At 52.1% G+C, this 13,567-nt stretch overlaps 1 long non-coding RNA gene across 1 annotated transcript in view; it reads right to left on the bottom strand.

Moving 5' to 3' along the window:
• Positions 1 to 2,995: 2,995 nt before the first annotated feature.
• The window catches only part of LOC133769614 (uncharacterized), a 29,512-nt gene continuing 18,940 nt past the window's right edge, over positions 2,996 to 13,567 (bottom strand). Inside the window, exons 2-3 of the long non-coding RNA XR_009867217.1 lie at positions 5,658 to 5,842; positions 2,996 to 3,355 (exon numbers count right to left, since the gene is read on the bottom strand). This is a non-coding gene — a long non-coding RNA (uncharacterized LOC133769614). The remainder of the gene's footprint in view (positions 3,356 to 5,657; positions 5,843 to 13,567) is intronic.

Raw genomic sequence — 13,567 nt, 5'->3', positions numbered from 1 at the left:
CGGGCTGCCGAGGCGTGCTAAAATTACATTGCCATTTCTGCGCCTATGTTTTTAAGCTGTTATTTTAGCATTTCTGACTGGTTCACAGTTGACACCTACTGACGGAAAATTAAATGAAACTTGGCCAAGAACAAGCCTCCCCTCTCCTCCCCGCTGGAGGGCCAGCGCCCTTTTATGAAGGAGACACAGCTGCGGAGGAAGAAAGACGCAGGGGCTGCAGCACAGTTCCAGCTCTGCCACTAGGGAGCCCTCGGGCCTGGGGGTGTGTCACCTAAATCCTCTGAGCCTCCTTTCTCTCCTCTGTGAAATGGGGTTCCTGAGAGGTTCCTGTCAAAACATCCGACAGTACACCGACAACGTGAAGACTATTATGATGAAAATTTTCAGCACACAGTAGGTGCTCAGTGAATGCTACCTGTGTCCTAGGCTTATTATGCCTTGTATTCCTAGCCACCTGATTTGATAGCCTGTGGATTAGTTTATGCTGCACACCGGGTAAGTAAGTGACCAAATATGAGAATTATGGCGTTCTGCTCCTTCTCGGGCCAGTCAGCAGAACATGTCCCCAAGTTTGGCTCCACAAAGGCCTTGGGGTCAGTCTTCTGCAGTGTCCTATTCGGGGTCATACCCACACCCCATGGCACCACCTGCAGCATGAACCAGCTCCCACCTCCCTCTTCCTCTCCCACCCCTCTCCTGCCACGTCCATACCTAGAAGCCCTGGCCTTGAATTTCTGACTGCTCAACACGCCCTTCCCCTGCCTGACGACGTGGCTACTCCTCTCTCAGCCACGCGAGTTTCATCACATCCTGCCTTCGGGTTCTCGGTCTCGGGCTTTCTGCCTGGACCACCGTCAGCAACCCCACCCAGCCCCCTCTGGAGAGCGAGCTCCTGGCAAGGACCGGGCCTTCTTCACCCTCCTTATCCTTGGTGCCAGCCAAATGCTGATGTACTGTGGGAGCTCATGCAGTAATTCTTCCAAGCACAAGAGAATTCGTCAACATATGAAAATTAAGAGGAGCCAATACGTAACAATAGAAAATTTCCTTCAATGCATATATTGTCAATGAAATTGCAATCCATATTCTAACGGGGTTTTTATGAAACTGAAAAACCAATTCTAAAGTGTACCTAAAGACTAAATCCATAAGAATAAGCAAGATAAGCTTGAAAACCTGCTGTACTAAATATCAGAATATGATAATGCTTTATCAGTTAAGATACAGGCAGCAGCTTACCACGATTTGACTGACAGGTTTTTGTTTGTTTCCAGAGGTGAAGCAGTGCTCTGAATGTTGTACATTGATCCCTACTCTCGTGATATGGGCAGGGGCAGTGACCATAGCCCCCAGGCAGCCCTGTGATCACGAGGCAACAAACACTCCCGGTGATCCCAAGCCATGGAGCTGCATACTCACTGTATGACATGCATGTTTGACTTAGGATGCTTTCAACAGATGCTGGGTTCCAGCATAAGTCGAGGAACAGGTGTAGTGGATTTGGTAGAAAAACACGCAAATGAACTGGTGGGTTAAAGAACCCACCGTATGGGACACAGGCATCCCAAGCAGCAACTTAGCCACTGCACCACATGGCCACTCCGGATCAGGATGGGGAGATGGGCCTCTTCAGCCCCCCATGTTACATCAACAGCCGGCTCTGGAGTGGGAAAAGGCGAAGCTGAGCTTCCTTCTGCCTCGCTGTCCTGTGCTAAGGGACCGCCCCTCAATCTCGCTGGGCTACCAGAAGCTGGCCTCTGGCTCAGGACCTGATGGTTGTGGGGCGGCTCTCTGTTCAGCGGAATCACACAGCCTCTAACCAGGCTGATAGGGCCCCCGCCCCGCTAACTCCCCACAAAGCTCAGGACACACACGGGAAGGTCACTGGTCGTTAAGTGCTTGGTCCTAAAGTATCCCATCACTGCCGCGCACAACTCTGGCCAGGACAACAAGCTACCGGGCCCGGGCGCACAGGAAGGGAAATCCAACCACGTGCTCTGAGGTGACGAGAACCGGAGCAATCAGGGGAAGAACACGACACTCACCTTTCACCCCCTCTCCTCCCACAACCGGAGCTCTATATTTTTTAAGTAAGAGGATAAGAGGACTTATTTTTAGTAATTTTATAAAGCATTTTAGGAGTGAACAAGCAGAGGGAGATTCTGTGTGTGTGTGTATGTGTGTGTGTGTCTCCCCGTCCCCCCTCTCTCTGTAACTCTGTCATTAAAATATATAAACAAATCCTTTTTTAAGGGGCCGGCGCCATGGCTCACTTGGTTAATCCTCCACCTGTGGTGCCAGCATCTCATATGGGCGCCGGGTTCTAGTCCCGGTTGCTCCTCTTCCAGTCCAGCTCTCTGCTGTGGCCCAGGAAGGCAGTGGAGGATGGCCCAAGTGCTTGGGCCCTTGCACCACAGGGAGGACCAGGATAAGCATCTGGCTCCTGGCTTCAGATCAGCGTAACTCCGGCCGTAGTGGCCATTTGGGGGGTGAACCAATAGAAGGAAGACCTTTCTCTCTGTCTCTCTCTTTCTCACCATCTATCTGTCAAATTAAAAAAAAAAAACAACTTTTTTTTTTTTTTTTTTTTTTTTGACGGGCAGAGTGGATAGGGAGAGAGAGAGAGAGAGAGAGAGAGAAAGGTCTTCCTTTTTGCCGTTGGTTCACCCTCCAATGGCCGCTGCGGCCGGTGCATCTCGCTGATCCGAAGCCAGGAGCCAGGTGCCTCCCCTGGTCTCCCATGCGGGTGCAGGGCCCAAGCGCCTGGGCCATCCTCCACTGCACTCCCGGGCCATAGCAGAGAGCTGGCCTGGAAGAGGGGCAACCGGGACAGAATCCGGCGCCCCGACCGGGACTAGAACCCGGTGTGCCAGCGCCGCAAGGCGGAGGATTAGCCTGTTAAGCCACGGCGCCGGCCAGAAAAAAAAAAACTTTTTAAACACAAATCATTAGACCCATAAGTCATAAAATAATTATAGGTTTAATTGCATAAAGATATAAAAATTCTGCATGTCAAAATGATCTATAAATGAAAATAAAGTAACAAACCAGAGAAAATCATTGTAGCATAATACATACTGACAAAGGGTGAATTCCATAATATACAAAGAGTTCCTGGGGGCCAGTGTGTGGCGTAGCAGGTAAAGCTTCCGCCTGCAGTGCTGCCATCCCATATGAGCACCGGTTCGAGTCTTGGCTGCTCCACTTCCAATCCAACTCTCTGCTGAGGCCTGGGAAAGCAGTAGAAGATGTAGAAGATGACCCAAGTCCTTGGGCCCCTGCACCCGTGTGGGAGACCCGAAAGAGGCTCCTGGCTTCTGGCTCCAGATTGGCACAGCTCCGGTCATTCAGCCATCTGGGGAATAAACCAGTGGATGGAAGATACCTCTCTCTCTCTCTCTCTCTCTCTCTCTCTCTCTCTGTGTGTGTGTGTGTGTGTGTGTATTTGTATGTAACTCTGACTTTCAAATAAATAAATAAGTCTTTAAAAAGAGAGAGAGAGAGTTCATGAAAACTAATAAGAAGAATCAGTATGGAGAGTAGGAGCTGATGTTGTGGCACAGTGGAGTTCAAGTACTGTCTGCTCTACTTCTGACCCGACTTCCTGTTGATGTGCCTGGGAAGCAAGCAGGACATGGCCCAAGTGCTTCAGCCCCTGCCACCCACATGGGACACCAGCATGGAGTTCCTGGCTCCTGGCTTCACCCTGGCCCAGATCTGGCTGTTGGGGCCATCTGGGAAGTGAACCAGCAGAGGGAAGATCTCTCTCTTTGTCTCTCCCTGCCTCTCTATTCCTCTGCCTTTCAAATATGTGAATAAACAAATATTTCTTAAAAATAGAATGAAAAAGAAAAAAATTATAGAGAGTAGTGGGCACACAGTAGGTAGTCTTGGGCAGAGGATTTAGGGAAACAAATATTTTCATTTACTGCTGCTACAGGTGTGACCTGATGCTGGTAGGGGGGATTTTGAAATACCTATTAGCAAGTTAACACATGTAAATTTAATGCAACAATTCTTCTAACTCGTTCTATAAAATACTGGGTATAAAGGTATATATATTCATTGTTGTTATATAAAATATTACAAAAAATAATATAATTATTGACCATATGGTTATATGGTATAATTAATGACCATATGGGTTATTTCAGAATTTCTGATGATGGCAAAAAATACTGTTTTAAGTGGAAAAATATTAATATAGTGCTCTTAAACAAGTATGGTACAGCCAAACCATGGAACACAATGCTACCATTTAAAAACTGTGAGGCGGGGGCGGGCGTTTGGCACAGCAGCTAAGACACCACTTGGGTTGCCTGCATCCCCTATTGAGAGCCTAGCTTCAAGTCCCAGCTCGGCTTCCAACTCCAGCTTCCTGCTAATGTGCACCTGGGAGACAACAGATGGTTGCTCAAGAGTGTGGGTCCCTGCCGGAGTCCAGCTCCAGCAGGTCCAGGGGTTCCCCAAGGTGTGGGAGGCATCAGCGTAGAGAGGAATGAGAGACATGCTCACAGCAAGGCTGATGGCATGGCTCCGATGAGAGAGCACCAGACTTTACTTTTATACCCTAAGTTACATCCGCTGTTCATTTTATACATTCTCTACTGTTCTCATAAATTCTGCAAATGTCCACTCATTAGTGATCCTTACAGAGTTAATGATTCTTCCTTACAATAACAAAGTCTGTTTCTCATCTATTTTAATCCATTGATCTCCTATTACGTGTAACTCCTCCCTAACCCCGATCTCCATAGCCATGTAACAATTTCTTTGATTTTAAAGATTTACTTGATATTTGAGATACAATAGAACAGAGATTCAAACTTATTCTAAATTATACAATAATCGATTGCAAAAAAACATAGTGGTTATTTTGCAAAGAATCAGAACATCTCCCTATAACAACTGATTATGAAGACTGGAACATTTACCTTTTGGTTTAACTCTACTAGTAACCATTAACACCCTGCTTTAAAAACCCATTCATTACACATGTCCTCTCCATAACCCTTCACTACTATTTAGTTCTAGTAGCTCATTTAAGACTCACTCCCTGATTTTGGTAATTACTTTATGTTCTTCCCACTAGGCCACACAAACTAAGGTATTTACAAGTCATTAGTCTATAATAAGACATACTGTCAGGGCCAACGCCATGGCACAGTAGGTTAATCCTCCACCTGAGGCACCAGCATCCCATATGGGTGCTGGATTCTGTCCCGGTTGCTCCTCTTCCAGGCCAGCTCTCTGCTGTGGCCCAGGAAGGCAGTGGAGGATGGCCCAAGTGCTTGGGCCCTGCACCCACATGGGAGACTGGGAGGAAGAACCTGGCTCCTGGCTTCGGATCAGCGCAGTGCCGGCCGTAGCAACCATTTGGGGGGTGAACCAACGGAAAGAAGACCTTTCTCTCTGTCTCTCTCTCTCACTGTCTGTAACTCTGTCAAATAAAAATAAAATAAAAATCTTTAACCAAAAAAAAAAAAAAAAAAAAAAAAGACGGACTCTCAAGTGGATTACAGCAGAGACTGGAGACCTTTCCCAAGCACCCTCTCATCCCGAAATCAGGGCTAACTGCATGCCACATACCCTGCAGTCTGGAGTTCCCACTAGGCTTTTGTTGCAGACAACTGAAGCATCAGAAGGGGCTGACTTACTCTAGGAGGATCCAGTCCATCCAGCAGCTCAGCCGTCCGTGAGGTCATTTTGAGCACAGGCCGTTTCTCAGAGATTTCCAGGAATATAGCGATCATCAGCAAGATCATCAGGAAACTCTGGCTTTCTTGTGTCAATAAATCTAAAACCACCAGGAGGACCGACCATAGCTTGTGGTTCTCACGCCCTGCGGAGACAGACTCCTGCTGTGACCTTGTCAGACACCCAAAGTTGCCTTGGCCTCCTCAGGTCCCTGCCATCTATGTGGGAGAGCCAGATCGAGCCAACTCCTGGCTTCAGCCTAGCCCATGCCCCGCTAATGCAGGCATTTGGGGAGGAATCTTTCTTGGTTTCTCTGCCTTTCAAACACAGGTGGACACCAATGTGACACAATGCGGTGAATACAAACAAGGAAAGACTCCAGGAGCCACCTGTGGCGGAGGTCTGTAGTACTCATTGGCCACTCCCCACTCTGAGGTCTAGCAGAGTTAGGAGTCCTAAGAACCAAGCAAGATCAAGGTCCATCAGGGTCACTGATGATGAAGTCAGATAGGACTCCGTGGAGTCCATGTTCATTTTATGACCTAGTTTTCACAAATCAGAAATCAATTTCAGTTCTTAACAGAAGTCCATACCAATGCAATACTAATTCTTCTGGAATATTTAAGCATGGGAAGGCAGAGTCTCCAGAGGTCAATTCGAGGTGACGGGAAACCATGTGCTTGGCTAAGTGGCTCCGGACCCTCGCCCAGCCGCCTGCAGAGCAGGGATTCAAAGTCATCTCTGACAACAGGACCAGCACTTTTCCATCTCAAACCTTGCCTTGGTTCTCCTGGCTGTATTCCTATGAGAAATCAGCTTTTTCTTTTTTTAAAGACTTATTTATATATTTGAAAGAGTTAGAGAGAGAAAGATCTTCCATCCACTGATTTGCTCCCCAGATGGCTGCGACAGCGGGGGCTGGGCCAGGTGGCAGCCAGGAGCTTCCTCCAGGTCTGCCAAGTGGTGGCAGGAGCTCAAACAACAGAGCCGTCTTCTGCTGCTTTTCCCAGGCACATCAGCAGGGCGCTGGATGGGAAGTGGAGCAGCCGGGACACCAACCGGCATCCATGGCAGGAGGCAGCTTTTCTGGCTACATCACAACATCCTCCCTGGGAAATCAGCTTTCTCAACACTGTAACAAAATATCTGGGTCTGCTAACACACAGAAAGGTCTATATGGGAGTGGGCATTTGACATGGAGGTTAAGATGCCACTCAGTGCCTGAGTTTGAGTCAGTTCTGTTCCTCATTCTGGCTTCCTGCTCATGCACACCCTGGGAGGCAGCAGGTGGAGCAACAAGCAATTGAGTCCCTCCTGCCCACGCAGGGGAACTGGACTGAACTCCCAGCTCCTGGCTCCAGCCTGACCCAGCCTCAGGGATTTGGGGGGTGAGCCAGTGGATGGGGGAGATCTCTCTCTCTCTCTCTCTCTCCCGAAATCCTTTAGATAAATAAATAAATAAGTTTTAAAACTTAAAAGGTTCAACAGCTCTCATTTCAGGGGTTTCCAAGTGCAAACAGCAGGGTGGAGGCGTGGCTCTGGGAAGAACCTGTGTGCATAGAGTGGATGGAGGAGCTTGTGTAAAGGGGGGATCACAGGGCGAGCCATGACAGCCCAAACTCAGGCTTTTATAACAACACTTGCGAGGCAACCACCTTCCAAGGGCACGCCCCCAATGACCCAAGCCCCTCCCACAAGGCCAATCCCCTAAAGGACCCAGCACCTAACTGCAGCAGCACTGAGGACCAAGCCTTCGACCCATGGGCCTTTAGGGGACCCTCACCCTCCAGCTACGGCAGCCAGGTCGGCATGAAATTGCATCCCTGGGATCAGAGCTTCAGGGTCCATCCTCCGAATAGAGCTGTGTTTTCAGTCTCTGGCTGAATGTGATGGTTTGGCCTCACCAACACAACCACTTCTCTTCCCGTAAAAGCCAAAGCCCCTGGGTACATGTACTGGGTGAGCACATTAGCACCCTGTGAGCACGCGCAACTCGATTAGTAAGATAAAAGCTGAAGCCAGGAGCGCTCAGGCTCTCCTTGGAGCCACCGTGCCACGTGGCAGGGCCTCGCCCATAGTCAGTGAGAATACACCAGCCCTCCTGCTCTACGCCCCACTCCCCGCCGCTCGCCTCTTCCGTTAGGAAACTCAGCACCGTATTTTGCCTTCGGCGTCCGTGATTAGTCTCGGTCAGAGTTACAGAAAGCAGTTTTGTATTTCAACGACCTCACTACACTTCCATCTTTCAGTGTGCTTCTCTATGCACAGGCGACCTAGGCTGGGAGCCCACGCCATGAGACCTGGCAGAGTGAGGGGGGCTTTGGCCTCAGTCTCCCTGTCTGCACAACGGGAGAGGTAGTCAAGGGATCTCGCCGTGGTTAACTGAGATCGTGCATGTAGTATGCCTGTCACAGCAAGCACCCCAGAGAAGTTAAAAAGTCACTGTTTTCGGCCGGCGCCGCGGCTCAATAGGCTAATCCTCCGCCTTGCGGTGCCGGCACACCGGGTTCTAGTCCCCGGCACACCGGGTTCTAGTCCCGGTCGGGGCACCGATCCTGTCCCGGTTGCCCCTCTTCCAGGCCAGCTCTCTGCTGTAGCCAAGGAGTGCAGTGGAGGATGGCCCAAGTGCTTGGGCCCTGCACCCCATGGGAGACCAGGAGAAGCACCTGGCTCCTGCCATCGGATCAGCGCGGTGTGCCGGCCGCAGCGCACTACCGCGGCGGCCATTGGAGGGTGAACCAACCGCAAAAGGAAGACCTTTCTCTCTCTCTCTCTCTCACTGTCTACTCTGCCTGTCAAAAATAAAAAAATAAAATAAAATAAAATGGTATTTAAAAAAAAGTCATTGTTTTCTTTCAGAATGGTTGAATACTGGCAGTTCCATGGGGTTCAACCCAATAGGCTTTTTAACAAAAAAGAAGAGGTATTACAAGTAATATGACGTGGGGTCGCCGCTGTGGCATAGCAGGTAAAGCCACAGCCTGCAGTGCCAGCATCCCATATGGGCACCGGTTTGAGCCCCAGTCCAGCTCTCTGCTATGGCTTGGGAAAGCAGTGGAAGATGGCTCAAGTCCTTGGGCCCCTGAAACTGCATGGGAAGACCCAGAGGAAGCTCCTGGCTCCTGGCTTCAGATCGGCGCAACTCTGGCCATTGTGGTCAATGGGGAGTGAACCAGTTGGATGGAAGACCTTTCTCTCTCCCTCTCTTTCTCTCTCTCTCTGCCTCTCCTCTGTGTAACTCTTAAATAAATAAATGAATAAAGATTAAAAATAAATAAATAAATAGATAATATGATGCTTTTTCTCAACCCATCAGACATCACGGGACACTTGGGCAGTTTCCCATTTGGTAGAAGTAACTCGAGCACGGCAGGTCAATGGCCCAGTGGGCTCAGGGGAGAGGCAGTCAGGGCAGCTGAGGACCCAGGGCCAGGAGAGAGGGGCCTAAGGAGAGAGACGGGATGGTGGCAAAGAACTTTCTGGGCTTGAATATTGCCCAAACACACTCCAAATCCTTGGCTTCCCTCTGCTCAAGCTGTTCCCGGATCCCAGCCATTCTTCAAATGGCAGCCAGCCATGGCCCCCTCTGACGGGGGCCTCCTGCCCACGGTGCCCCAGCAAGTCTTCAGGAGGAGCCCAGGGCTCAGGCCCAACCAGCCAGACGTCTATCCGCCGTAGTGACAAATGCACCTGCCTCGTCTTATACTCTCCTGCAGTCCCAAACAGCCGAGCTCAGAGCCTGGACAAGCACATACTTAGTCTAGTGGTTCAAACACCCATGTACGGATCAGAGCCTGGGTTCAAATCCTGAATCAGCTTCCTGCCCACGGGGACCCTGGAGGTAGCAGTGATGGCTCAAGTGACTGGGCTCTGACCATCCACGTGGGGGACCTGGATTGACCGGGATCGAGTTCTCAGCTCCTGGCTTCGCATTTAGGGAGTGAACCATCACACGGGAACTCTGTCTCTCTGCCTCTCAATAAATAAAATGTTCAAAAAGAGTCGGGGGAAGGGGAGGAAGGAAGGAGTAGAGAAGAAGGGGGAAAAAGGAAGAGAGGGAAGGAGGGAGGGGGGAGGGAGGACCTGTCACTCATGGCTTTCCCTGGGCCACCAAGAAGTGGGGAAGTCATCTTACAAAGCAGTTGCACTCGGGAGGAAGTGCAGAAGGTGGCCAGTAGGACAGGGACAGGGACAGGTGGTGGCTGAATCGCTGGGAGAAGCGCCGAGGAGCAATGGGTTGGCAAGGAAGCTGGGGACACGCCTTGAACGATGTTTGCAAGGGGCCTTCAAGACCCGTGTTGAAAACGGAATTCAATAGTACATTTATTTTGGTGCAAAAACAAAACAAAAAAGTTTGAAATCCATACCTAACTTTATTTCAGAATATGCACTTTCTGGGAACTTTTTGGAGACCCCCTCATTTTTGGGGTGGCTTGGAGGGCAGCTGAAAGAAGCCAGCCCCTCCACTCCCTGCTGCGCACCCCTCCCCCAGAGCTGGTCAGCCTGGAGTACACAGCAGTTCCCTGGCAGGGACCTCGGCTTGAGTCCCAACAGCAAGCATCGGAGTTTCTGTCCGCAACAGCAGACAGGACTTGGTCTTGCTCCCATCCTGGCACAGTGACCTTGGCCACCCACTGGACCCCCAGGGCTCACAGTTCCCCTGCCCTAAACTGAGCCCAGCCTCTAGGCCACTTTTCCCTGCGTCTCCAGTGAAGCCCCGGACTCCTGTAGCCCCACCTCCTTGGAAGCAGCAGGACAAAAGAGAGTGGCTCGGAACTGGAGCCCAGAGAGCTGGCGGGTACCCGGGGGCCGGGAACTGGGCTGCGTTCCCGCGAACGGCGCAGCCTGCAGCTGGAATCAGAGGCGGCCGGTGGCACCGCCGGCCCAAGCGGCTCTGCTCTTGTCAGAATATTAACACCCTGCCTGCATTTTGTGCGTCACTCATGATTGCGACCACAGTTCCAAAAGGATTATGCAGCATGCATATTTATGAGAGGAGCCCAGACAGAGACTACCACATTTTAAAAGATGCAATTATCTCTCAAAAGTTCAGCTTTATTTTCATGCTAATGAATACAATATTTTTAAGCAAACCTAATTGGTTTGCCTGGGCTCCCATAAAAGCTCTCAACTCATTAAAGCTCTGAGGTCCCCTTCAAAAGGGGCTTTAGAGGGAGCTGGGGGACCAGGAGGGGAAGCAGGCTGTGTGCCTGCCTGTCCCCACCCCCGCCCCCATGCCCTCCCCTGCTGGGTGACCTGGGTGACCAGAGGCCTTTCTGGAGGGCCACCCACCCTGCTGGTCGGGACCCTGGGAACAGAGGGCACCAGGGGAAGCTGGGAACCAAGGGGAATGTCTCCCCATCTCTGCAGAGGGGGCAAGGCCAGTGTTCCCGCCACCCCGCCAGCCACATGACACTGTCACCAAGCTCCTGGCTGCCTGGTGGATATGCACCAACCAGGACAGCAGCCTGGGCTTTGGGCTGGGGCCGGGGAGAGCTGCTGCTCCCCAGACCCCTGCGCTCTGGCGTCTGTTCTTTCTACTTTGGAAGCACACTCCCTTGTCACACACAGGTCGCTGTCTCCATTTTACAGATGAGAAAACCGAGGCCCAAAGCTGCGGAGCGATTTCGCACTGCGCTGCAGGTCTGAGATGTTCTCCAGGACAAGTCCACGGATGTGGGGCTTTCAAGGAGCAGGGGCTGCACCTTTGCTGCCTCGGGGTCCCCTCTGCTTGCTTCTGTCTCAGCCACCTCCCCACAGTTTAAGCTGAGTCCTTCTCACTCATGCCTGCCAAGGGCCTCCTTGTACAGGTCTGCAGGCTGTGCACTGTGCAATGCTCGGGGATAAAAGCCTAAGAATGGCACCCCCTGGACTTCTGCAGCACGACGCCCTTCTGCTGGCTTTCTGCAGAGCCATTGGGGGTCTCGGGCTACCCTTTACACGGGAATGATGTATGGGGTCCACCCTGAACGCTTCTGCTGGGAAACTCCCCGCAACCTCAGGACTCAGGACTGAAATCCAGGCACCTGCTAGACCAGCAGTCTCTGCGCAGACCCAAGAGGGGTGTGGGCAAAGCAGAAACCAGGGGGTAAACCCAGCCACAAGCGAGGAGGCGGGCAGCCCTGGCCTAGAGCCCTCTCCCCACGGCCCAGGCCACCCAGGAGGAGGTTAGGGCGGAAGCACCAAGGTTCTGCCCCGCACAGGCGCCATCTGACTGACAGTAGAGCAGCAGTGGGCAGAGATTCGCTGAGAAGCAGCGAAGTAACTGAAACGCAGCTGTGAAGCAGACTGACTGTGTAGGGTGGGCTCCCACACCCCTCTTGCCTGCTGGCTGCGGACCGGATGCCTCACGGAAGCTCAGGGCGCCAGCAGAGCAGTGGAGGGAAGCCGACGGGGAAGGAAGGGAGTGACTAGACCCTAAAAAAGCCAACCAGCCGGGGCAGGTATTGGGCCTAGCAGTTACGCCGTCTGCACCCCTCCACTTCCACCCTCCTGCTACTGCAGACCATGGCTCCAGGGGTTGAGTCTCCCCCGCCCATTGCTGGAAACCTGGATTGAGTTCCCGGCTCCCTGTCTGGCCCAGGGGGTTTCTCTCAATCTCTCTCTCTCTCTCCCCCCACTCCCCCCAATCAAATTAATTGTTAGGAAATCTCACAAGCAGGCCAATCACAGAGGAGCAGGGAGGGCATTCCTAAAAGGGCCGCGTGGCCCTGGCAGCGGGCAGACCTCCTAAGGCGCCAGTGCAGGGTAGCCAGGCCAGGAAAGGGGGTCAGCAGCTGGGAGCGGTGGGGAGTGGAAATGAGGCCTCAGCGAAGGTCTACCCACCATCCCACTTCCACCCCCACCCCCACCTCCACCCACAGTCCTCATGACCACCTGCTGTGTCTCCCAGCTGTATTACAGGTAGGAAGGGGAGGCTTTGCAGCTATGGGCAGCAGGAAGCGCCTGGAGCATGCCATGCAGGGGCATGGCTTGCAAACCCCTGGGTGACAGGGGAAAGGCGGGGCCTGCTTGGAAGGAATACGATTTTGAGATTAGCAGAAGGGCAAATGCAAGCTCCCTTAAAGAAGCTGGGTCATGTGTGCTCCCCGGGGCCTCCCCCGGGGAACCAGAAGAATGACCCCAGCGGCTTGGGAACTGATCTCCTGACCTGGGGTGTCACTGCAGGAGCCCAGCCAAGCCCCACACTCCAGTCCTCACAGCCGCCTAATTGGCTTAGATTTATCAAAGCCGTTTTTAACGGGGAATTTTATATGAAGGTAATTACACTCAGCTGAACTGATTTTATTAAACAGCGCTGCCTTCCTGACAAACAGATCTGTTATTAATTTGTAACAGAGCAGCTATTTCAGCCCATTTGCAGCATTGGTAATGAGCCCTGTGGCCACCACAGCCTGGAACACCCCCTTCTGGGGAAGGCAGCACGGCCCCGAGGCCGGAGCCCAGGACCTGGCTCCAGCTCGCGGCTGCGCACGGCTCTCCTCTCCTGAAATGAAGGGCTGGAACTTGGTGTGTCCTGGGGGATGCTCTCTAGGCACCTCTAGGGTCTGGGAGTCTGGAAGGACTCTCAAGGCTAACTGGGGCCTCAGCTTCCGCATCTGTGGAGTGGGGTAACAGCAGCGTCTCTCAGACGATTGAGTAGATGAGTGTAAGTCGTCTAGACCAGTGTTCGGGCATGTAGATAAACACTTCTTATCCCAGGGCCGGGGATGGCAGGGAGCTTACAGCCATGGATGAAACAAGTGGGGCTCCTAATTCCCACTATCGTTCCCATCCCGATTCTGGGTTGCCTGGGGTCCATCCCATCCCGCCCTTTGCAGGAGGCTGAGAGACAGCCCTACAGACAATGAGGAGAACCTGGGGAACCAAA

Source organism: Lepus europaeus, chromosome 11 (genome assembly GCF_033115175.1).
Source record: "Lepus europaeus isolate LE1 chromosome 11, mLepTim1.pri, whole genome shotgun sequence".
Taxonomy (NCBI): Eukaryota; Metazoa; Chordata; class Mammalia; order Lagomorpha; family Leporidae; genus Lepus; species Lepus europaeus.
This window is presented reverse-complemented; position numbering and strand designations above follow the sequence as displayed.